Source organism: Meles meles, chromosome 2 (assembly GCF_922984935.1).
Source record: "Meles meles chromosome 2, mMelMel3.1 paternal haplotype, whole genome shotgun sequence".
Taxonomy (NCBI): domain Eukaryota; kingdom Metazoa; phylum Chordata; class Mammalia; order Carnivora; family Mustelidae; genus Meles; species Meles meles.
In genome coordinates, this window is record NC_060067.1 from 7097988 (window position 1) to 7123474 (window position 25487).

A 25487-nucleotide genomic window follows, 5' to 3' on the forward strand; every position below is an offset into this window, starting at 1 on the left:
CCGAACAGGCAGGTCTAGAACAGCTAGGATGGGTTTTTTTACTGCTGCAGTCCATAGCGAGACCAAATCCTTTGAAGTTCACGATACTAGCTGATGCCAGGATCCCAGGGAAGCTTGAGACGGTTTATTGTGGAGTCACTGCCATCTCTACCAGCAATCCAGGATCCTGGAGCAAATTACAGCTGACCTAATTCATTTGCCTGAGTCCGCGGCCCAAGTGAGTGCCCCTGTGGGGATGGGGTGCCAGGGGACTGTGTAGGGTGACTCTTGAGATCGGAAAACAGTCTGGGAAGGTAGACTGGGCCTCTAGGCCAGCAGGATGGTTAGCTGACCTGGACCAGAACTTCTCAAAAGCCAGCCCACACCTCCAACGTCCGTTCTCTCCCCATTTCCAGCCCTTCAGTGAAGTTGACCATAAGGTGCCAATGGCCTGTGGTGGTTGAATACAGCACACATAATTAGGGGTGGGCTCGGTCACTTGCGGGTATGAGCTGAAGGGCCCGGAACTGACATAGGCAGATGATTTGAGAAAAGAAGGGAGAATTGGGTGAGGATCCAATTCTCTGCCAGGGGCTCAGGTGTCCATTGCGGAGAAATGGACGATTAGAAGATCAGGAGCACAGAGAAGCAAAGAACAGTCTCCTCTTTGGCCTGACCATTCCCTGATGCTGCCTCGCTGGGATCTCATGAACACACACTAGCTGTAGGTAGTATGAAGGGTTAGAAGGGCTGCGGCTTGTTCTCCCCACGGCCCTCTCCCCACCTCCAGTTCTCCCATACATACATGCTTTTCCAGCGCAGGACCACAGCCTGCCGCACCCAAGTGCCCCAGACCCAAGCTCCCTCTCTCCCAGGTATGTGAATAGGGACTCCTAAGTAGCTCAGTCCAAGGTCCCAATAGGTCCTTGCCACAGCCAGTCTCCTTCCTGGGAGGGCCTGGCTATCTAGGTCTGGTTCTAGTATCTGGGTCAGAGCAAAATGACTCTCCTGGTGCTTTGGTATTTATGTCATGGTATAGTACGTCTCAAGATCTTTGTTTTTAAAAAGTTCACAATTAAGACCTTTTCAAACCAATCCAAAGTACACACGTAACACATTTGCTTGCAATAGAAATGAGCTATTCCAAGCCCTGCTGTGTCCTCGCACGTCTGGTGAGGAATCAGTACCTTCCTGCAGCTTTAGCTCCCCTGCCTGGAGCTTTTAACATCTGCTCCTCTGGACTGCTGCTCAGCTCCCTGTTTTTGACTTTTCCCTGCCAGTCTGGAAAGGATGGTCCCTCCCGTGGGCTTACTGCTCTCTTCCCCAGCAGAATCAGCCGCTTCGTTCATAGAGCTTTTCTCGCGGAATCCATATACCCCAGCCCCCTTTTTGGGGGGTGGGCTGGGGTAGGGAGCCGGGCTTGCAGGAGCCCACTGATGAGATGAGAAGGGCTTCTCTGAAGGAGAGAGGAGGCAGAGAACAGGAGGGAAACAGAGCGGCGAGAGAGCTGAGAAACTCAATGAAACTGCTGACTAATTCCTGCAGCTAGAGTAGTACGCCCACAGAAACAGTTGGTTGTGGTTTTTTTTTTTGTTTTTTTTTTTTTCCCTCAGCACTTAAAATAGCTCTGTAGAGCTGAATACTGAAAACAGTTGTACTTGGGTCCTTGAACTCCTGACTCAGCAAACACTGGGTGTCTGTCCTCGGTGACAGGTGCCGCTCTAAGTACGCTCCTGTGTGTCTATCATCCTGGAAGATTAGAATCCTTCTTATTTCCCAGAGAGAGAAGCCTGGGCTTCAGCATGGCAGAGGCCAGAAAGGCAAGTATTTTTGCAGACCGAGACACACCTGGGTTTTCATTCTCGTCTTGCCACTTTCGGACAGTGTTGCCTTGGGGAAGTGACTTCAGTTGGCTGTACCAGTTGGGATGGCTGTGTGCAACAGCGGGAAAGCCAGGAGTGTCTTAGACAAGTTAGGAGGAAGGAAGAGCTGCGCTGGCACAGAGTAGCTCCGAGAAGTCATCTGCAGTCTAAGCCAGACGCTTTCTGCTCGGCCCTCCCCGCCTTGAGTCTTTGGTCTTTATGGTGACAAGATGGCTGCTTCATCTCAGCATGGCATCCTCATTCCAGGAAGAAGGGCAAAGGTGAAGGGCCGGAGAATAAAAAAGATTCTAACAGTAAAGAAGGAAGAAAAAACACGGAGTAAGCAACTTGCCAACCCAGGAGCATCATTGTGAGGATTAAATAATGTTTGTAAAACATCCCCCAAGAAGCCTGGGGCACCTGGGTGGCTCAGTGGGTTAAAGTCTCTGCCTTCGGCTCAGGTCAGGATCTCAGGGTCCTGGGATCGAGCCCCACATCAGGCTCTCTGCTCCACAGGGAGCCTGCTTCTCCGTCTCTCTCTGCCTACTTGTGATCTCCCTTGTCAAATAAATAAAGTCTTTAAAAAAAAATACCCCTCCCCAACTTGTGGGGACAGGTTTTTATTAATTTGTTTGGTTTTTAATCATTTGTAGTCACACAGGTGATGAATAGAACAGGTACTAAATAGTCCCTACACCTTAGTTACCTTTTACTGATTTGGAAATTCTGTATTTCCAGCATCCCTTCAGCTATACAACTAGAACTACCTCTATGCTGTATTAATCTACGCAACGATAGAGTGGTTGGTCCTAGAACCACTTACTAGGACAGCATTACGTGTATATTAAATAAGAACTCGATTCAAATTTATTTATATTTGTGTGTGATCACCTTCTTAGAGTCTAAAACATTTGTTCTTCTCTGAGGCAATGGCTCTTCATTTCCCCAGTGATGATAATTTGGGAAGCCCTGGGAGGGGAAAATGGTTCGAGAATAATGGCATTTGTTCAGTCTTATAAATAAACACAACTGTATGTTTTATTGATTCCTTGCAGTTCTTAAAATATTTAACAGAGAGAGGGAAATGTAAAAACTTTTCCCCCTCTGCCAATGATAAGACTTGGAATTTTAAAATTCCCTTGTCACAGAATCAGTATGTAAGATTATGAAAATTTAATACCAATGGGCAGCAAAGTCTCACTTCATTTAACTGAGGATTTTACACTGAACACCAGGGAATAATATCAGTACAGAACAAAAAAAGTGATGGTAGAAAAAAAATAAATCAGGATTTAAATTACATATACTGAATGATCATAGCTAAGTTTAAAATACAAGATAGGGAGGCACCTGGGTTGCTCAGTGGGTTAAGCAACTGATTCTTGATTTTGGCTCAGGCCATGATCTCAGGGTCCTGAGATCCAGCCCTGAGTAGGGTTCCAAGCTCAAGCGAGAGTCTGCTCCAGACTCTTTCTCTCCCTCATCCTCTCTCCCTACTCGTGCACGTGCTCCCTCTCTTTCAGATAAATAAATAAAAACCTTCTAAAAATAATAAAAATATAAGCACGGGAAGACACCTAAAAGAAAATGTAGGAAGGTGTGAATTCAGAGTGGTTGTATTTTGAAGTGGTTGAAGGTCCTATGTAATGTTTTCTTTCAACTGTTCCATAATTTCCACTGGATAATTATTTTTTTTAACAAGCATGCTTTTTAAAAAAAATCACAAATAGGGGCTCCTGGTCGGCTCAGTCAGTTGAGTATCTGCCTTGGGCTCAAGTCATGATCCCAGGGTTCCTGGGATGGAGCCCCGCATTGGGCTGTCTGCTCAGCGGGGAGCCTGCTTCTCCCCCTCCCTCTTCCCCTGCTTATGCTCGCTCTCTCTGTTAAATAATTAAATAAAGTCTTTTTTTTTTAAGTCTAAAAAATAAAATTAAAAATTAAAAAAATCACAAATAATAAGAAACTTAGGAAAGATAATAAATGGAAACAGTTTTGGAAGAGAAACATCTGGAGCCCTGAGAAAACTATTGATTAGCTTGGGAGAAGCAGCCCCGCAGGCCCCATATTACAGCTAATGTCTGAGCCTATATTTCATTTCATCCATTTTGATGCCATCTCTCTTATTCCTTCCCTTTATTTCTCTTCTCTTTTCCCCTTAAGATAAGCTAGGTGACAAGATACATTATAAGAGAAAGACCATTTTATATAGTAGAACGAACATTATACTTTAAAGCCAGACAGACTTGGATTTCAATCCTGACATCACCATTTATTCAGTCCAAGTCCAGCTTTAAAGACTCAGCAGTGATTAGAGACAGACAACAGTGTCTGCCTTTACGCAGTGTATATTCTAGTAGAGGAAGACCATGTGAGGCCCTGGAAAGACCTCTGGATCAAAAAATACCTGCCCAGTATGATGATTTCCTCTGGATCAAAAAATACCTGCCCAGTTCGATGATTTCGGTGCATAAAATTATGCTATGAAGGACTTGGCTTTTTGGATAAAAAATTACTGGGGCACCTGGGAGGCTCAGCAGGTTAAGCCTCTACCTTCAGCTCGGGTCATGATCTCAGGGTCCTGGGATTGAGCCCCGCATTGGGCTCTCTGCTCAGCAGGGAGCCCGCCTGCCTCTCTGCCTACTTGTGATCTCTCTCTCTCTGTCAAATAAATAAAATCTTAAAAAAATATATTTTAAAGTGCAAATGTCAAAAAAATAAAATACAATAAAGTGCATATGTTGGGGACACCTGGGTGGCTCAGTCCGTTAAGCATCTGTCTTCCGCTCGGGTCATGATCCCAGAGTCCTGAGATCGAGTCTCACATCAGGCTCTCTGCTCCGCAGGGAGTCTGCTTCTTCCTCTGCCCCTCCTCCCACTCGTTCTCCTCTCTCTCTAGAAAAAAAAAATGCAAATATCAGTGTAGAGTACATCATCTATTAGACTAAACAGTCCTTTATATATTAGCATAAATTAATCCATCTTATATCTTTTTTTCTATCATATATCTTTTCTTTTAATTTTTTTTAAAGATTTTATTTATTTATTTGACAGAGACGGATCACAAGTAGACAGAGAGGCAGGCAGAGAGAGAGAGAGGGAAGCAGGCTCGCTGCTGAGCAGAGAGCCCGATGGGGGACTCGATCCCAGGACCCTGAGATCACGACCTGAGCCGAAGGCAGCAGCTTAACCCACTGAACCACCCAGGCGCCCTCTATCATATATCTTAAGTGCTAAATTAGAGTCGTGCTTTGTGAGAATAAACATTTTAATTGCAGAGAGGACCAGTAGCTAATACTCAGGAAGGGTAGACTTGAGTGTCCTGTGGCAACACTAACTTAGGAAGGACACACTGAGAAAAGAACAATGATAAGATTCGGGAAACAAATCTTACCCTTAATACGAGTTTATCTTGGGGAAAGATCCAACAGTCTTCCCAAGTTTAGGTACAACATTTCTTCCTTCTCTTTGCACCCAGGTCTTTTTGAGAGTCCTTATAACCTGGGTATTCCAGATTCTGGAACATAGAGGGATATGTCTGTGGTCTTCTCAAATCCTTCTCATTGTCAAATACTCTTACTGGAGGGTACCATCTCCCCCACAAATGAGTAAGGTATAAATAAAGAAATAGTAAGGGGCACCTTACTCTTTATTTTAGATAGGAAGAGAGCAAGAGTGTGTGGGGGGTGTGGGGAGTGGTCTGGAGGGGAAAGGAGGGGCAGAGGGAGAGAGAATCCTAAGCCAATTCTATGCCCAGCACAGAGCCCCCCATGGGGCTCGATCTCATGACCCTGAGATTGTGACCTCACCAAAACCAGAGTTGGGCACTTAACTAACTGAGCCATCCCATGCACCCCAATAAATAAATCTTAAAAAAAAAGAAAAAGAATAACAGCCCCCTTGAGGTAACAAACGCCGGACCTCTGCTTATTCGGTAGCTTGCCTCTTGCTCGCGTATTTAAGTGAAAGTTCACTAATGAAATTTAAGCTCTGCAGATGCCGGTATTCTGCCACTTACACTTGCATCTCCGCATCCTCCCTCTGGTTCAGCCTTCCCCTCATCCGCAGCGACCCCGCGATTCCTCTTTTTCTGAAATTGCGCAGTGGAAGGTTGTAAAGGTTGAGTTCTAGGACAGTCCACGGCCCCTTCTGTTTAAGGAGCAACAACAACAAAAAAGAACTCAGGTCAAAGAAAGGTCTATTATAAGGATGTAGGGGATTTTTAAAAAACATTTATTTTTTAATTTTTTTAAGATTATATTTATTTATTTGACAGAGAGCCAGCAAGAGAGGGAGCACAAGCAGGGGGAGTGGGAGAGGGAGAAGCAGGCTTCCCAGTGGGACAGGGAGTCCAGTGTGGGGCTTGAGCCCAGGACCCTGGGATCATGACCTGAGCCAGTGGCAGCCAATACGGAGCCACCCAGGTGCCCCAGGATATAGGGGAATCTTAAAGGAAATACTCAGGAAGTACTGCCCAGCCTCATGAGAACTGGGGAGTCGGTTCTCTGACAGGGTACTGTGTGTGTGTGTGTGTGTGTGTGTGTGCGCGCGCGCGTTTTGCAGTCCAGGTCTGTCAAGCTTCATATTCTCTTTTCTGGGCTTTTTCTCCGTGAGTCCGATCCACTGTCTTGCTTCTTTCCTCCTCCGTGCTTTCTCTGCTGACTCACAGCCCCTCTGCGGCCGTTATGTTCAGCTTGCAAGTGGCATTAGCTCGCCGCTGCCCCAGCCTTGGCCCAGACTCAACAGAACCTCAGGGCCCGGCTCCTTGTAACTGACTCAATAAGACTCCGGAAGCCTGAGTGGCTCAGCTTGCGTCGGGTGTTTCCCGTGGCCCAGGTAGGACCTGTCCTTAGTCAGTGTTTCATTTTTCCCTGTGTTCTGCTTTAGCTGGGCTTACAGCATGGGGGGGGGGGGGTGGGCAGGACAGAAGATTCTGTCTATCTTGTGAAGACTCACTGAGCTTCGGTTTTACCTGCGGGTAGTAGTAGTTGGTCTTACCTCCTAACACCAGCTCTTACTACCAACAAGTCCTCGCGCTAAGCACTGTGTATATTGTCTCCGTTAACTCTTTTTTTTAAATACTTTTTTAAAAAAGATTTTATTTATTTGGCAGAGAGAGAGAGACAGCGAGAGAGGGAACGCAAGCAGGAGGAGTGGGAGAGGGGGAACAGGCTTCCTGCAGAGCAGGTAACCCGATGCGGGGCTCGATCCCAGGACCCTGATATCGTGATCTGAGCCAAAGGCAGAGGCCCAACGCACTGAGCCACCCAAGCGCCCCTTAATATTGCTGTTCTCATCCCCTTTTTGTGAGAGGAAACTCGAAGGAGGGAGGTAAAGTAACTTGCTGAAGGTCACAAAACTCGATGGCGGGGCTTTGATCCGAGATAAAGTAACTTGCTGAATGTCACAAAACTCGATGGCAGGGCTTTGATCCGAGGTTCCTGACTGCAGAGCCGGTGCCGCCTTCTGCTCACCCACACCAGCCGAATCGTTCCATCGGCCGTTCCTGACAACTGCCATGAATTAACCCTGCTACTTACTTCCCCAGGCTAAGCTCTCTCATTTTGGGGTAATAGATTGTTGTTGTTGTTTTAAGATTTTTATTTACTTGAGAGAGAGAGAGAGAACGGGAGAGAGAGCACAGAGGCAGAGGGAGAAGCAGATAATCCTCTGAGCAGGAAGCCGGATGCAGGACTCGATTCCAAGACTCTGGGATCATGACCTGAGCCAAAGGCAGACGCTTAACCCACCGAGCCACCCAGGCGCCTGGGGAAGTAGATCATTTGCAGAAAGGGAATACTAACCAGTGGGTTACAAAGGTCCACCCAGTAACATTGTTGCCCAGTTGTTTCCAGTCTGTGACAAAGCAGTGTTCCTGCCAGAACATGTGGAGATAAGGGGAAGGCGCCTGGGTGGCTCAGTGGGTTAAGCCGCTGCCTTCAGCTCAGGTCATGATCTCAGGGGCCTGGGATTGAGCCCTGCAGCGGGCTTTCTGCTCAGCAGGGAGTCTGCTTCCTCCTCTCTCTGCCTACCTCTGCCTACTTGTGATCTCGCTCTCTCTGTCAAATAAATAAATAAAATCTTTCCAAAGGGGGGGGGAGGTTGCTCTCTCTCTCATGGGGAGTCATCCTCCAAGGCCAGAAGCAGTCCAAACGGACACTACACTTCGCCATTCATATCAGCTCTTGTTAGTGTTCAGTAACAGCTCGGTGCTTAGCACCTGGCACAGTACCTGGTGTGCGGCGGAATGATCAAGAAGCTTTCTCGCTGCCATGAAACTGAGCTGGCCAACTCTAGCTTATAGCCTCTCATAAAATCGAAGCCAAGGGTGAGCAGAGCTGGTTTACTATTACCCAAGTGTCTTACTCCATTTGAGTGGCTATAACAGAATACCAGAGCCTGGGTGGCTCAAAACCAACAAAAAATTTATTTCTTACCGTCCCGGAGGCTGGGAAGTCCAAGATCAAGGTGCTGGCAGACTCCTCTCTGCTGAGGACCCACTTCCTGGTTCACAGAGGGCTGGCTTTGCTGGGTCCTCACATGGCAGAAGGAACAAAAGTGCTTTCTTGGGTTGCCTTTGTGAGGACACAGATCCCATTTGGAGCCCTCATGGCCTAATAACGTCTCAAAGGCGTCGTCTATAGTATCACATTGGGGGTGGGATTTCAGCGTATGAATTGGGGGGGTTGGAGGGTGGTGACACAAATATTCAGACTTTTTTTTTTTAACATTTTATTTATTTGAGAGTGTGGGAAAGAGAGAGATTGTGAGCAGGGGGGAAAGGTAGAGGGAGAAGCTGACTCCCCACCGAGCAGGGAGCCTGATGTGGGACTTGATCCCAGGACCCTGGGATCATTACCTGAGTGGAAGGCAGACACTTAACCGACTGAGCCACTTAGGCACCCACAAATATTCAGACTTTAGCTCCAAGTTACTGTTGAAGGGAATCATAATTAACAGGCTAGCAACCTTTGGAATAGATGGTTCTGTTAAAAAAATTTTAATGGGAGTAAGTAGCATTATTAAGACAGCTAATGGAGGGGCACTTGGGTGGCTCAGTCGGTTAAGCATTTGCCTTTGGCTGGGGTCATGATCTGTCATGATCTCCGGGTCCAAAGATCAAGTCCTGTGTAGGGCTCTGTGCTCTGTGCTCTGTGCTCTGTGCTCTGTGCTCTGTGCTCAGCGGGAATCTCGCTCTGCCCCTTCCCCTGCTCGAGCATTCTCTCTCTCTCTGTCTCAAATAAATCTTAAATAAAAAATTTTTAAAGACAATTTTAAATGAAAATAAGCCTTCCAAACTTTAGAAGGTTTTTTTTTTAAGATTTTATTTATTTATTTATTTATTTATTTATTTATTTATTTGACAGACAGAGATCACAAGTAGTCAGAGAGGCAGGCAGAAGGAGAAGCAGGCTCCCTGTTAAGCAGAGAGCCCGATTCGGGGCTCCGATCCCAGGACCCTGGGATCATGACCTGAACTGAAGGCAGAGGCTTTAACCCACTGAGCCACCCTCACGACCCAGGCCTTCTGAACTTTAAGCTTAAAGACGATCCCAGTGGAGATGATCACCTGGACCATTACATCTATTCCCCAAGGTGCATCTTTTCAGGTCCCTAACACATTACTGCTGCCACTGGCATGTTGGCCTCTAGGAGGCACTGTTTCCCCTCCGAGGCTGGGGACCAGTGGCTGTGAATCAGGTACCCAGCTCAGCCTAACTAAAGCTATCTGCTAGGAGATGCCACAGGGAAACATACAGAGAGTAAGAGTGATGTCAGCCAGTAAACTGGTTATTAGGAAAGTTTGTTGATCCTCTGCCTGCAGTTCACGGGGGGTCCTGAATACCCGGCTCGTGGACTGTTGATGCAGATGGGGCCCTCCTTACTCCCAACATCCAGCAGTCATTTATCGGGCTTGGTGCTAGGAGCTGGGGCAGAAGAAAATGTGAGACCCTTCTCAGAGGCAAGTCTAGTGGGAGAGGGGGTAGTCACCTAGATTCCTCAAGACCCGGCCAAGAGTCAGGGCAAGGGGGAGATCCTGACAATCTTCCTGAAACCTACCCTCACAGAGCCTAGTTTTTGGTTTGAAATCAAGGATACTTCCCTTCAGAGGTATCTGGCTGGCTTAGTCAACAGAGCATGCAGCTCGTTGTAAGGGTCGTGAGTTCAAGCTCCGCATTGGGCCTGGAGCTTACTTTAGAAAAAAAAGGAATACTTCCATTCAAACAGCACCTGTTCCCCCCCGCAAGGGGTAGCATTTCAGCACACAGCGTGGTCCTAACTTAATTCTCTCAATGCCCGTACTCAATAATAGAGGGTCCGTTTGTGTTACATACACATTTACCTTTATTATGAAATAATTTCTATTTTAGATACACATTGGCCAAAAAGCATCTATCAATAGTAATAGCTAAGTCACTCAATTAAGATTAGGTCTACATTTTTATTCTCAAGACTTATTCTCACTTCAGTATTTAATATTAAAGAATAGAGTCTACTTTCATTAAATCCAATTCCACTTGAAACAAATGCCAATTTGCCAAGCTTTCAATAAGCTTGAAAAAAACATTTTAATTTTATAAAATTTATATTTGACAAGACTAAGGAAGGCCCAATCCAACATTTTCCTAAATTGATTTGTTAGACCATAGGATTAGAATTAAGCTAACATAGGGTGCCTGGGGAACTCAGCCAGTTAAGTGGCTGCCTTTGGCTCAGGTCATGATCCTGGGATCAAGGTCCTGGGATCAAGGCCCAAGTTAGGCTCCCTGCTCAGTGGAGAGCCTGCTTCTGACCCTCCTCCCCACTTGTACTCTCTCTCTCTCTCAAATAAGGAAATAAAATCTTTTTTTTTTTAGTTTTTTTTTTTAAGAGCTTATTTATTTGACAGAGAGAGACAGCGAGAGAGGGAACACAGCAGGGAGAGGGGCAGAGGGAGAGGCAGAAGCAGGCTTTCTGCTGAGCTGGCAGCCCGATGCAGGGCTCAATCCCAGGACCCTGGGATCATGACCGGAGCCCAAGGCCAACGCCCAACCTACTGAGCCACACTGACGCCCCTAAATAAAATCTTTATTAAAAAAAAAAAAAAAAAGATCTGCAGCCAGTTAAGCCGACTGTGCTCTTTGTCTGTGAGGGCCCAGTGTGCCGCGGCTGTGAACAGTAGCCTCCTTGGTACTGTATGCAGCCTGTCGATTGTATGGGTTGCCGTAAGGGACCTTGGAGACAGCCCTTTCTGTGGATGCTGAGGTCTGACCTCATGGCTATCTCCAATTTAGGCTGCAGACAGGTATGCAGGGTGCCTTTGGAAAGCCCCAGGGCACAGTAGCCAGGGTCCACATTGGCCAAGTCATCGTGTTCATCTGTACCAAGCTGCAGAACAAGGAGCCTGTGATCCAAGGCCCTACGGAGGGCCAAGTTCAAGTTCCCTGGCCGTCAGAAGATCCACATCTCCAAGAAGTGGGGCTTTACTAAGTTCAACGCGGATGAATTTGAAGACATGGTGGCTAAAAAGCAGCTTATCCCAGTTGACTATGGGGTAAAATACATCCCTAACCGTGGCCCGTGGGACAAATGGAGGGCTCTGCACTCAGGAGAACCTGGGCACTATCCCATCCTGTCATATTCATGCCCACCTATAAATCCAACTTCCTGTCAAAAAAAAAGAAGGGGCACCCGGGTGGCTCAGTTGTTAAGTGGCTCAGGTCATAGTCCCAGGGTCCAGGGATCAAGCCCTACATTGCGCTCCCTGCTTGGTGGGAAGCCTGCTTCTCCCTCTCCCACTCCCCCTGCTTGTGTTCCCTCTCTCGCTGTGTCTCTCTCTGCCAAATAAATCAGTAAAATCTTAAAGCAACAACAACAACAAAAGAATTTTGCTAACCTATAATGATGCTTTATTGAAGAAATGTGAATGACATCCTCATTCTTCAGTTTGGTAATTGTCTTACATGTTACAGATTTTTAAAAAAAATGTTATAGACATTATCCCAGGTCCATTCCTTCACCCTAACCTGGTTATGAGTGTGTGATGTTATCGAGGGTCATATGTTACATACATACTTGTGTTACATATATAACATATTGTTGTTGTTATGCTCTTCTCCCATCAAATACGTTTCCACTTACGCGCTTGGTATGCTTGGGTATTTGTTTCCACATTTCCCTTTTGCTGCGGAGGTTATTAGCTTTCAGTTTCCATTGTTGTACATAATGGTCCTTCCACTCTTACCTTGCTACTTGTGATCTAATGTAGGTCTTTAGTAGCGGCCAACTTTTATTGAGCACTTACTGTGTTCTAGGCACTGTGCCCAGGACTTTGCATATTAGCTAATACAGCCTCATACGCATTCTGTGGGGCAGGCACTATTTTTATGCCTATTCTGTGACCATTTGGCCAAAGAGAGCTTGGGATTCAAACCCAGTCTGGCTCCAGAGTTTATAACGCTAGAGAACAATAAACAATATTGCCTCAATATCCAGGTTTATTAGAGTAGCTTAAGTTTAAGAGGAAGTGGGATCTTCAGAGAATGTCCAAAGTACTCACCTGTAAATTATATTTTGCTGCATATATAACCTCTTGGAGATCATTTCCTCCAACAGAAAATAGAAATAATGGAACTGACCTGGTCAGACTTCTTTGAAGAGCCAATGAGTGAGATGTGTTTGTATCATGTATATGTGTGCTTGTATGTGTGTGCGTTCGTGTGTGTGTGTGTGTGTGTGTGTGTGTGTGTGTGAAAACCTGACAACAGTGTCTGACATGTGTGGAGCGTTCGCTTTTCTAAGCACTGTTCCTGTGCTCAATACATAATAACTGTTGCTGCTGTTACCCACGAGTTCTAAAGACAGCAGAACTTCTGACACCTAATGCTCTGTTGTTGCGGAGAATCCTTTATACCCATCCCGTCCTCACAGCCCTCTTCCACAGGGCTTGTCCACTGCCTTTCTAGGGACCCTGCCGGTGCTCCTTTGGGAGCTCCTTAAGTGGCAATAGAAGCAACTTTCTAAAGGCTTTCCCCTCCTGAGCCCCGGGGCCTCCCTCCTCCGCGCCCAGACTCCTTTCTTCCCAGCGTGTTCTCTGCACCCGCCACTCTGCCCAGAGGGCCTCTCTCCCAGGCCTACTGCTGGGCAGAATATACTCTCCCAACCTGGCAGTCCTGACCAGCCCAGGCTGGATTTTTTCTTTTTTTCTTTTTTTTTTTAATGAGCCTTACAGCTAATCAGCGCAGGGAAACAGACTGGGCACAATTCATAGGAAAATTCATAGGGAAGTACAAAGGTGACTTAACTTGATTCTGGTCTGTAATTCCTGATTTCCGTCGAAACGGTAAACAATGCCTGTGGGGCTCTGCCTTCGGGCTTCTACTCTGAGGATAAAAAAATTTACATCACACTTCCGCCTCCAGCTTCCTTGGGGTGGGCCTTGGCCCCCCAGGGAGCCTGAACGTGCAAGCCCAGAATTTTGCGGGTGTTGTTTCCTCCAGTGGGCTGTTTGCATCTCTGAAGAACTCCAGGTGGGGACATCAGGCATTTAAATGTACTACCCGAGACCCTCCCCTCCCTCCTGGGGGATTAGCCCCTCTGGGCACTTCCTCCCCCGATTTTACAGAGTTTTGGAGATCTCAGTGTAAGACTAGAGATAAAATACAAATAAAATTTAAAAAATCATTAAGAAACTAGAGGGAGGGAGTGCCTGGCTGGCTCAGTCGGTAGAACTTGGAACTCTTGATCTTGGGGTTGTGAGTTCAAACCCCACGTTGGATGTAGAGATTAACAACAATAACAACAAACTTAAAAAAAAGTATGCATTTTGCCTAAGATTCAAAATTTACTTATCAAGAGAAGCATTTACTCCGAAATGGACAAAAGATGTTGCCAACAATTGAAAATATATTTAGGTTAAAATTATCTTTAAAAGTCAGAAGAAAATGAAATGACCTTGAAAACATTTTATGAATCAAATGAATAGCAAAAGAGGGGAAGAAATTATGAATTAAAGGTAAGTTACGATGCCAGCTGCCCAAGTTGTTAAAGGGACTCCCTGCTTTCTGTCTTCCTCCTGCCTCCTCCTTTCTTCTTGCTGTGGCCAGTGAAATTTTTAAGAAGACTTCATCTGGTTTCTCTCTGTGCTAACATACCTCAGTACCTACCCCTTGCCCCAACTGCCCTCAGGATAAGATTCAGAATATTTATTTATTTAATATTTAATTGATTTATTACAGCCCCTCAGACTTCAAAATTGACCTTGTCCCTCCCTCGCCCCACAATCCTCTGCTCTTCCCCAGTGCCTCTCCTAAACTCCAGCTTCTAGACTAAATAGCTAACAGTTCCTAAATGTACTTACCTCCAGAAGTCTGCCTCTGCTTACCCTCCACCTGGACCACTTCCCATCCACAAAATTGGCTCCTGCTCCTCTTTAGGGTTTCAATTTAGAAGACCCCTCCCCCGCCCACTGCATCTGGCTCTCCCCTATCCCTCTCCCACAGATCTCCCCCCACAGTGTTTCATGGTGAAGGGGACCTCGGGAGGGCTCAGTCTTCAGGAGGCTGAGAACCTATTTTGTCTGTTTCATGGGCCTACATACAGTTCAGTGTTTGGCCCTTGTAGACATTTAGTTAATTTTTTTTTAAGATTTTATTTATTTATTTGACAGAGAGAGATCACAAGTAGACAGAGAGGTAGGCAGAAAGACGGAGAAGTAGGCTCCCTGCTGAGCCAAGAGCCCAGTGTGGGGCTCGATCCCAGGACCCTGAGATCACAACCTGATCTAAAGGCAGAGGCTTAACCCACTGAGCCACACAGGCGCCCCAACATTCAGTTAATATTGTTGAATGAAAGGATGGAGGGCAGAGGAAACCAAGGGAAACTGCTTACCCAGCAAGCGCTGTGGGTGGACAGCTGAGAGGTGTTGTCGTTTGGACTGCTGGCTGCTTCCTCACACCTAAGTGCCCCCAGAGCCTGGTTTTCATTACCCGTCCACAAATGGCTTGCGATGCTGAGAAACCGGCTTCTGCCCCCGGGCCCTTGCACTACCGTCAAGTTTGCTCCTTTGTTAGTATATAAGAAGAAATATTAACTGTCAAGAGGAAGAGACTCCTTGCCAACAGTTTCTCACCCTATAAGAAGTTAGGGGGAATCCATATTACAATCGGGAGGTTGCATGTGGGGATCCTCCTCCGGAACGAGGAGGAAACTCACTCCTTTCTTCCTTCCACTTATTAGGTGCCTGCTCTGTTGGAAGAAAAAAAAGTGAGTGACTTCCAGGACTGTCTTCAACTGAGGAAGTACAGGAAACTGTTCTCCTCTGGAGACCCTACTGTTCCTGTGTAGTGGCCAAATGGCCATAGCTCTGGATAATGCTGGAATTGCCCCCCAGGGTTGTTCCCTGGGCTCCTTTCTTTTAATCCTTTCAGGGTTGACCAACAACCCTTTTCACTAACTTCTGTGTCTATAGGTATATTTACATATTTAGTCTGGTGATGGTCCAGCTTTACCTCATGGAATCATTTGGAAGTCTCTTTGGGGTGACTTGAGTTATCGCCGCTCTGTCTGATGCCAATCTGATTTCCAGATTCCAGGGTGGGCGGGAGCCCAGGACATTAATTACCTTGCTGCAGCTTCCATATATAGTCCTACTAATGAATCCATACATCACGCTTTCCCTTATGGTAGGGCACACAGGAAGTTTTGAAATTCAGCATTTGCCTAGAAATATTGGAAATGCTAGATCATAAGGTTGTCGGGGAGAAAAAAAAAAGTTTTCTTCTACTCTCTTGGGTTCAGTTGTTGGGAGCCTTTGAGTTAAACTGACAAAAGACAGATGGGCAAGAAAAAAACCCCCAAAATTAATCACGTGTTTTTATTAATGTATATACAGAACTTCACAGAAAATGTGTGTCAAAGGGTCAGTTAGAATTTGGGGCTTGTACTATACCACCCAAATGGAGGAAGGGCACTTACTGGAAAACTAAAGACTCCGTACTAAGGGAAGGGGAGGGGAGCACAGAGGACATTTGTGGGAGAACAAATGAGTTTTTGGGAAGATTCATGGGCCGGTATGAGTACAGACCAGAGAGATGGTAGTTTTGTGACAATGTTTCAGGGTGTTGACTTCTCAACTTCTCTGGTGATGAGACTCAATCTAACCTCATTGTTCTGTGACAATTTGGGTTTGAGTTCTTTTGGGAGGCTCTGCTTTTAGACCGATAAAAGATTTCAAATCTTTTTGAATGCCTTCTGCTAAAATGGTTTTTATGCCACAGTGGCATATTCTGGACCCCTTCATGGTCTAATTTTTTTTTTCTCTAGAATGTTCTAGTGGGTGGAAGATGATAGGATAAAATTGTTCTCCAAAATTATGTCAGTATTTGTATTCGAGTCCAGAAACTTTGTAACAAGTGGCTAGAAATGCACAACAAATGTAAACAAACACAATGACTAGGATATTTTTTACTGTATCCATGTTTAGAATATTGCTTACTCAGTAAGATCCCTTTTAGCAAATTAAGGGGCATAAGAAAAATATTTGAACCAAATGGTTTCTAATTATCAGTCCAGGGGCACCTGGGTGGCTCAGTGGGTGAAAACCTCTGCCTTCGGCTCAGGTCATGGTCTCAGGGTCCTGGGATCGAGCCCCACATCAGGCTCTCTGCTCAGTGGGAAGCCTGCTTCCCCTCTCCTCTCTCTCTGCCTGCCTCTCTGCCTACTTGTGATCTCTGTCTGTCAAATAAATAAGTAAAATCTTTAAAATTATTAGTCCAATTTTATTTAATCTTCTCCCTCTTTTTAAGTGTGCCTTTAATAAACTCTAATAGTATATTTTTAGCATGCTTCTTTGGACAATGAAAAGAAATAATCTTGGGGCTCCTGGCTGATCGAGGGGTCTTGAGTTCAAGCTCCACATTGAGTATAGAGATTACCTTAAAAAAAAAAAAGAAAAAAGAAAGAATCTCATTCAAAAAATACTTATTGTACCAACTCTATTTTATTTGCTGGGAGTTTTATTTTTAGGCCTGATTTTGTGAGATGCCGAAACTGGACAAGCAAACTAAATACAGGCTTAAAAAGACGATTGCTTGCTATCCCAAGGGAGAAGAAGTGAGTGAAAACTCTGGCAAAGTAGCCATCAAAAGAGAAAGGGACAAGCCAAGGGTGAAGCTCTGATTCCTCAGGGCTGGTGACTTGTGGCTGAAGAGGCAGTTAGGTCCATCAGGGAGACCTACGGTACACACCTGCAGACCAGTGCAGCAGAACTGGTTTTTGTGAGAAACAAGACACAGAGCTATTGGTAACTAAGTTTCCTTGGTAGCTATAGGGTTCACAGAATAACCTCATCTCAATGAAACCTAAAAATGGAAATTCTGGAATTGTGGGACCAGGTTAGAGAACTTCGACCTGAGCTGGAAACGGCTGAATTAGAGAATTCAGGGTTGAGGAGATAAGCGGAGGGAAAAGTAACATGCTCTTTGAGCAGTTACCTGTTCTTTATATACTCTGCGCTTTCCATACATTATCTAATTTAATTCTTACAACAACGCAATGAAGTACTAGCATTATGTTGGCTCTGCAGAGGAGGAAACAAATTACGTAACTATTTTTAGATATTATTTATTTATTCATAAGAGACAGAGAGAGAGGCAGGCCGAGGTAGAGGGAGAAGCAGGCTCCTGTGGAGGAGGGAGCCTGATGTGGGACTCGACCCCGGGACTGTGGGATCATGACCTAAGCCGAAGGCAGATGCTCAATCGACTGAGCCTCCCAGGCTCCCTGTAACTATTCTTTTATTGAACACTGATTTCCTGTTTTTGTCTATGGTGAATTAAACATCTCCCATTCTTAGTATACATGTTTTTGTTTATGTTGATTTATTTGCATATTTTAATAGATAATACAAGATTGCTTTTCTGTATTCTCTATGAGAAAAAATAAACCAGGGGCGCCTGGGTGGCTCAGTGGGTTAAAGCCTCTGCTTTCGGCTCAGGTCATGATCCTGGGATCCTGGGATCGAGCCCTGCATCGGGCTCTCTGTTCAGCAGGGAGCCTGCTTCCTCCTCTCTCTGCCTGACTCTCTGCCTACTTGTGATCTCTGTCTGTCAAATAAATAAATAAAATCTTAAAAAAAAAAAAGAGGAGAAATTAGAGATAGCAGGCATAGATAACTCTTGAGTTTTTACTCTGAGGAAAAGCAGAGGAATGGGAATGTAGCCAGAGGGCAACATGGTGGGGGAAGTTTTTACTGCTTTTCAGGGAGGCTGGTTTAAAGCATGTTTCTATGCTGATGCGACTGATCGGTGGAGAGGGAAAACCTGGACAGCTGCAGGAGCGATGTTCCTGAGCAGGTAGGGGGGGATGCTTGGCCTGTGAAAGGAGCACAGTGTATGGAAAACAACAGGATGGACGGAGACGTGGAGGGTCCAGAGGCAGGAGAAGGAGAAAGCACCCTGATTGCTCTACTGGGTTGTGGACACGTGGCGAGTCCCTCCCTCCAGCAAACTGCAGAGAGGACAGGAATGCATTGGGAGAAGAAGTGGGCAGAGGTTGTCTGCAAAGGAGGAGAGCAGGAAGGCTGTGACATTGTTACCGGGAGAGGAAATTGACGAGAACTAGGCGTAATTGCAGTGCTCATGGAGGTAGAGCCCTGGGCAGCCAGTAGAGCCCCGGGGAGCCGGTAGGCTGGAATTTGCAGTGAGATCAGAAGGCAGTGCTGTGTTTTCCTCCAGGCACAGTGACTGGGCTACAGACAAGGTGTCAGCAGGGCTGCTCCCTTCTGGAGGCTCTCAGGGAGAATCGGTTTCCTTGCCTTTGCCAGCTTCTAGAGGCCACCTGCACTTCCTGGCTCACAGTCCCTCCTAATCTTCAAAGCCAGCAGCTTGGCCTTATTGAATCTCCTTCACAGATTCTGCTCCTCTCCCCAGGTCGCCTTCTCTCTATGCCTCCCTCTCAAGAAGACCCATGTGATTACTTGGGGCCCATCAGGATAATCCAGGATCATCTCCCCATCCCTGAATCTGTGATCAACATCTGCAAAGTCCCTTTTTGCCTTGTACAGTGGCATTCACAGGCTCATGGATTAGGACATGACATTCTTGGGGGGGACCATTCTTCTCTCTCCCATAATTAGTGGAGCTGGATATGTTTTCATATGATTATTAGCTTTTTGTATCTCTTCTTTTGTGAATTACCCATTCCTGACATTTTTTCTATTCACTATTAGTCTTCCTAATGCATTTGTAAGAACTGTTTCTCACTTGAGGATACAAACCCTTCCTTACAGGAGAGCATTTTGCATATTTCCTTTCAATTTTGTTTGCAAAATATTATCTAACTTACAAAAGCACAGTACTTTTTAAAAACATTATGTTGTGGAAAATGTCGAACAAATGAAAGTGGGGAGAACCATATTAAATCTCTACATATTCATGCCAAGTTTAAATAATTATCGATTCAAGGCTAATCTTATATTATCTATATATTCTTACCCACATCCCCTAAATTATTTATCATTTTGAAGAAAATCCCAGCCATCATATTTCATCCATAAATATTTCAGCGAAATACATCTATTGCATGATTTAGATTTTCTTAAATTATTTTCTCTAAGATTTCTATTTTCGATGCCATGTATAAGAAAACCCAATTCACTTGTCTTTTTAAAAGGGGATGTGAGATAAAGTCTGAATATACGGGTTTGTACTTTTCAAGGAAGTTCTGTTTCCTTTAAGTTATTCTTATTAGCAAGGACCATTTTCTGACTGCTTAAAAACAAGTATATTTGAATACCTACCCCGTGGAAGATGCCGTGAATTGAATTTTGCTGCCCTTGCGTGCCTGTGAACAGGGAACTGTATAAAAGGATTATAATTATAAAATTAGCAGGCTGCCCACTGGTGTCCGCACTCCTGATTTAGTCTTCTTTCCGTGACGACACTGATGATTGGGAACAACTGCTACGAGGTTGGCAATTGTCTGTTGTGCCTACATCATTTACAGGTTGAAATGTTTTCGTTTTGCCAAGGCCACTGGGCACTTGTGTGGAAGTAGAAACAGATACAACCAAGGCAAGAACATATTCCCTCCTGCTTAGTCAGTCTGCTGCTCAGTGACCCCTCCACGTTCCCAGAGAGATGAGCCCCGTCGTCCTTCACGTAAGGCGGCCCTGACTGTGAGGGACCGTTTGTTGGCCACCACAGGCGGAATTGGAGAGCTGTTGGCTTCCATTTTGAAAAAGCAGACATATAGCAAGTACGGAACTAAGTCAGCATAGATGATCTAGGTGATTTCTTAGTTCTTTTCTGACTTAGAAGGGGGTGGTCTGGCAGGAATTCAGTGTGCACTGGTCATAGCCTAGCAACTCCACAGCCAAAACAAACGCAACTCAAACTTACTGCCATAAATACCAGCGGGTCGGTTGGCACCCACGAATGTCCTAGTCTTAACCCCTTGCAATCTGGCTTCCAGCCCTTTCCGTGCGAACTCTTCTTCTGAAGGTTACCAACCAGATCCTGGACATATTTCAGTCTCTGTCCTATGTGTCCTTTCTTCAGTAATGCCTGTTAATAGCGCCCCCTTTATTTAAAAATTTTAAAAATTTATTTAAATTCAGTTAATTACCATAAAATGTATTGGTTTCAGAGGTACAGGCGGGACTCATCAGTCTTATATAACACCTAGTGCTTATTACATCACACGCCCTCCTTAATGCCCATCACCCACTTACCCCATTCCTCCACTCTCCTCCAACTACCCTCAGTTTATTTCCTATGATTATGATCCTATGATCTCTTTCCTTCTTTTCTTCTTCTCTCCTTCCCATTTTTTTAAAAGGTTTTATTTGTTTATTTGTCAGAGAGAGCGTGCATAAGCAGGGCGAACAGCAGAGAGAGGGAGAAGCAGGCTACCCCATGAGCAGGGAGCCCGATGGGGGGACTTGATCCCAGGACCTTGGGTTCATGACCTGACCTGAAGTCGGACGCTTAACCAACCCAGCCACCCGGGCTTCCCATCTCTCCCTCCATTCTAATTGATTCACTGACCAGATAATTACTGAGCACTAGAGAGACAGGCCAGCAAATGAAGAGGGGAAGGGGGCGGGTGGTGAAGGCTGCCCCAAAAGTGGAGAGAGGATGCCCCACCCTGAGGGGCAGCAGCTGCTGATCTTCCCGTGGTTCCCATGTGGAGCGTGTGTCCGGTGCTTTCTACTCATCATCTTTTCCAAGAAAGGCTCGGCATCTGGATTGTGATATGAAATCTCCCAATTTTAAATATGAGCGATCAATTCAAAAACCTCTCAAACACTGCGAGGGCTAAGCTGAACGACTGTGAGCTGGATCTGGCCTGCAGGCCCCCAGTTTACAGTGTCTCTAGAAACCCCTCAAAGGCTGTCTTTGTTCCCTGATACTTTGTGCCTTCATAACTCTTTTTTTTGTTTTTCATGTCCCATTATCTGGACTGCCCAACCACATTTTCTCCATTGATCCAAATCCTAATTCTTACCTGATCTTTTTTTTATTTTAAGATTTATTTATTTGAGTGAGAGAGAGAGCATGAGCAGGAAGAGGAGAGGGAGAGGGAGGATCCGAAGCAGACTCCATGCTCAGCACAGAGCCTGGCACAGGACACGATCTTGTTACCCTGAGATCAGGACCCGAACCCAAACCAAGAGTCAGGCGCTTAACCAAATGGCCATCCAGGCACCCCAACTCTTACCTGACTTTGAAGATCAAACTCAAAGATTGCTATGTGGCATGGTAGGCTTTTCAGCAGCAATAAAGACAGAGCAAGTAAGGGAAGCCAAAATCAGAAATGGTTGACAGGTGGTCTAGATGACAAATCCTGTGAGGTCAGCTAAGGCAAGGATCAGGTTCCCAATCTACAAGTCTAGCGAAGAGAGAGCCAGAGGACAAGAGGTTTAGTAAGTTGGGTTAAGAAGCCTGAGCAAGTACTAGGCATAGGACACAGAACATCAGAATACAACTTGATAATAGTCACAAGACAACAGCTTTTTAAATTTTATTTTATTTTATTTTTAAGATTTTTATTTATTTAGGAGCTCCTGGATGGCTCAGTGGGTTAAAGCCTCTGCCTTTGGCTCAGGTCATGATCCTAGGGTCCTGGGATCAAGCCCCACATCGGGCTCTCTGCTCAGCAGGGAGCCTGCTTCCCCTTCTCTCTGCCTGCCTCTCTGCCTACTTGTGATCTGTCTGTCAAATAAATAAATAAATAAAATCTTTAAAAAAAAAGATTTTTATTTATTTATCTGTCAGAAGGTACGCAAGCAGGGGGAGTGGCCGGCAGAGGGAGAAGCAGGCTCCTTGCTCAGTGAGGAGTCCGATGTGGGACTCGATCCCAAGACTCTGGGATTGCATTGATGGTTCAGTGGTAGAATTCTCGCCTGCCAAGACTCTGGGATCATGACCTGAGCCAAAAGCAGACGTTTAACTGACTGAGCTACCCAGGCATCCTGACAACAGCTTTTAAAAAAAAAAAAATAGAATGCTCTAGGTTTTTTTCTTTTTTTTCTCCCATTTTTGAAAAATTTTGTTTTTTACTAGAATTCTCTAGTTGTTTTTTTTTTAATATTTTATTTATTTGACAGAGAGAAATCACAACTAGGCAGAGAGGCAGGCAGAGAGAGAGGAGGAAGCAGGCTCCCCGCAGAGCAGAGAGCCCGATGCGGGGCTAGATCCCAGGACCCTGGGATCATGACCTGAGCCGAAGGCAGAGGCTTTAACCCACTGAGCCACCCAGGCACCCCTAGAATTCTCTAGTTTTTAAAGGGAAAGAAAAAAGGAAAGGCAAGGGCACCTGGCTGGCTCAGTCAGTGGAGATCAGGATGCTTGATCTCGAGGTCAGTGAGTTTGAGCCCTACGTTGTACATAGAGCTTACTTAAAAGAAAATGTTAGTTGCCTTTCCCTTTTTTTTTTTAAAACTCTGTGCCCAATGCCCAATGTGGGGCTCAAACTCACCCCAAGATCAAGCGTCACATGCTTCACTGACTGAGCCAGCCAGGCCCCCTTCAACTAACATTTTTCTAAAAACCTACTGTGGACTCTGTAGGTCTGTCTCAGAGTCATCCCTGAAGTTCAGAGAGATCAAATAATTTATTCATGTCATATAGCTAATAAATGGCAGAGTGAGAATTTAGATTTTCAATTCTTTGTGGAAACTACTATAGCAGTGGTTCTCAGTATCAGTTGTATATTAGAAGCACCTGCGGGGAGAGTGTGTGTATGTGTTGTGTGTGTGTGTGTGTGTGCACGTGCACACGTGCGTGTATGTTGAGGCAGTGTTTCAGTGTGTCCAGATTTTGGTCCCTGGGGAACTTTAAAAAAAAATTCACATGGCTAGGTGGCAACATTGAAATCGGATCTGTAGGCATGGGGCTCAGGCATCAGGGGTTTTCAAAGTTCTCCCGGTGATCCCGGTGTGAAGGCAAGGTTGAATTTTTTTTTTTCTTTTTTTTTACAGAGAGAGAGAGAGAGAGAGAGATTACAAGTAGGCAGAGCAGCAGCCAGAGAGGGGAGGAAGCAGGCTCCCTGCCAAGCAGAGAGCCCGATACGGGGCTCGATCCCAGGACCCTGAGATCATGACCTGAGCGGAAGGCAGAGGCTTAACCCACTGAGCCACCCAGGCGCCCCTGAAGGCAAGGTTGAAAACCACGGAGTCCTTCCCACAATATTGACTGCTGCTGAGCATCTCTCACAGAGAGAAGGGAAGCAGTGAATAATAACCAGGTAGATGTCAGGAACTCCAGCGGTGTTATTTTAATTAGCTCTGTCTTCAAGTTGAAGTGTATATCTGTACTTATTCCACAACCAGATAACCCAGTCTGGGAGTCTAGGAAGTACATGGGGACCAGCCAGTGGAACAAGTGCGACTCTTAGTCCTTCGGGGCTCCTGGCTGGCTTGTTTGGTGGAGTGTGTGACTCTTGATCGCAAGGCTATGAGTTCGAGTCTCCCATTGGGTACAGAGATTACTTAAAAATAAGATCTTAAAAAAATAACAATAGTTCTCCAAATACTGGTTTGGTTTTTGTTTTTTTAAAGTGTACAGTTCAGTGTTTTTCGTTTTTGTTTTTTCTTTGTGTGTGTTTTTTTTTTTTTTACCATATACACAGAGCTGTGCTGCTATCACTACAGTCGTTTTTAGAATGTCTTCATCAACTCAAAAAGAAACTCTGTCTCCTTTAGCCACTAACTGCGAGTGCTAAGCAACCACTAATCTACTGCTCCATAGATTTCCCTGTTCTGGAGTCAAAGGCTGGTTTTTAACCCTGGTGCTTCATCGATGCAGGACCCATGATGTTCTTTGTTGTTGTTGTTTTTAATTAATTTCTTACTTATGTGCAGGAAAAAAGAACATAAGCCATAAGTATACAACTCTGAAATTTTGCAAACTCAAGTCACAGGAAGCCAGCACCTGGGTTCAAAAAACCAAACCTTTTTAGTATCTTTCAAGCTTCCTGTAATGCCTCCCTCCTTCAGGGGTAATCACTCTTCTGACTTCTACAAACATAGATTAGTTTTCCCGTTTTAAAAGCTTTGTACCAATAGAATTATAGAGTATGTCCATTCTTGTGTCTGCCTTTTTATTTGACATTATGTTTGTGAGTTTCACCCATATTATTGCCCATGGCCATGATGATCTTTTTTTTTTAAAAGATTTTATTTATTTATTTGACAGAGAGAGATCATAAGTAGGCAGAGAAGCAGGCAGAGAGATAGGAAGGGAAGCAGGTTCCCTGCTGAGCAGAGAGCCCGATGAGGGGCTGGATCCCAGGACCCCAGGATCATGACCTGAGCCGAAGGCAGAGGATTAACCCACTGAGCCACCCAGGCGCCCTCATGATGATCTTTTGATGTTAAAGTCACTTAATTTCCCTCAGAACAAACTATTTGGAAAGGTCCATTGAGACTCCTAAATATTCTTCTCATGATTTATTGAATAAGCCACCTCCCTTGGCCAGTGTGAAAATAGTCCTTAACTGAAGGATTTGTTTGGGAATTTTAATTCAGAAGATTGACATTGTTACAGCCAAACTATAGAATCTTGGTCTCGCAGAGCTAGTTGGCCAAGTCATTAAATTTGAGCTAAATAAATTTTTGTTTTTTTTAAAGATTTTGTTTGTAAGTAATCTCCATATCCAACATGGGGCTTGAACTCACAATCCCAAGAGCAAGAGTCATGTGCTCTGGGGCGCCTGGGTTGCTCAGTGGGTTAAGCCACTGCCTTCGGCTTAGGTCATGATCCCAGGGTCCTGGGATCGAGCCCCACATCTGGCTCTCTGCCTAGCAGAGAGCCTGTCCCCCCCCCCCCCCAGCCTGCTACTCTGCCTGCTTGTGATCTCTCTCTCTCTGTGTTAAATAAATAAATGAAATCTTAAAAAAAAAAAAAAAAAAGTCATGTGCTCTACTGACTGATCCAGCCAGGCTGTCCCTGAATGGAATAAATTTAAATGTTTATAACATTTAACAAACATAAGAGATTGAATTCCTTATCTAGGTCTTTCTTTCAGGCATTTTCTTTCTGGGGTCTTTTTATTTGGGGGAACTGCTTATGATTTTCCCTTCAATTTAAACTTTTTTTTCCCCCTCTTTCACATCTACTATCCAATCCTGTAGACCAACCCCTTTCTTCACCTAAGAATGTCTAA

General features: G+C 45.2%; 1 protein-coding gene and 1 non-coding gene across 3 annotated transcripts in view; both read left to right on the plus strand.

Annotated features, from left to right (window-relative positions):
* G3BP2 (G3BP stress granule assembly factor 2) overlaps window positions 1-25487 on the plus strand; it is an 84609-nt gene that overhangs the window by 7963 nt on the left and 51159 nt on the right. The gene's annotated exons all lie outside the window — the stretch shown is intronic.
* On the plus strand, window positions 10933-11066 carry LOC123937831. The gene has a single exon (XR_006817613.1). It is a non-coding gene; the product is annotated as a small nucleolar RNA SNORA70 (small nucleolar RNA).